The sequence below is a fragment of the Heterodontus francisci genome, chromosome 9 (assembly GCF_036365525.1).
Source record: "Heterodontus francisci isolate sHetFra1 chromosome 9, sHetFra1.hap1, whole genome shotgun sequence".
Taxonomy (NCBI): Eukaryota; Metazoa; Chordata; class Chondrichthyes; order Heterodontiformes; family Heterodontidae; genus Heterodontus; species Heterodontus francisci.
Window position 1 is genome coordinate 100,406,141 of NC_090379.1, and position 567 is coordinate 100,406,707.

The 567-nt window shown below is 45.9% G+C and overlaps 1 non-coding gene across 1 annotated transcript; it reads right to left on the reverse strand.

Moving 5' to 3' along the window:
* Nucleotides 1-275: 275 nt before the first annotated feature.
* Nucleotides 276-358, reverse strand: trnal-uaa (transfer RNA leucine (anticodon UAA)). Its single transcript has one exon. It is a non-coding gene; the product is annotated as a tRNA-Leu (tRNA).
* Between the last annotated feature and the right edge of the window lie 209 nt (nucleotides 359-567).

Here is a 567-nt window from a genome sequence, read left to right on the forward strand (position 1 = left end):
TACATTAATCCCATTTTCTCTCTCACATCCCCTCAATTCTCCTACCACCTACCTACACTAGGGGCAATTTTTACAATGGCCAATTTACCTATCAACCTGCAAGTCTTTGGCTGTGGGAGGAAACCAGAGCACCCGGAGGAAACCCACACAGTCGCAGAGAGAACTTGCAAACTCCGCACAGACAGTACCCAGAACCAAACCCAGGTCACTGGAGTTGTGAGGCTGTGGTGCCAACCACTGTGCCGCCCCAACAAGTAACATTTAGTCAGCACAGATACCAGGAGTGGGGTTCGAACCCATGCAGACATATAGCCATTGGATCTTAAATCCAACACCTTAACCATTCAGCCATCCTGGTACTATTGAGCTAGATTAAAACATGAAAGAAAGTTGCAGCTCAAAGAAGGGCCTTTTAGAACAGGAGGGGTAAAAGTGCAAAGATGGAATTTTGATTGCCAATGAGAAGACAATAGTTTCCTTTGCAATAACCAGCAGAAGGAATGCGAGATCAAAGGTAGACATGAGAAAGTAACAGCAACTGTGCCAATAGGACACAGACAGGGAGTT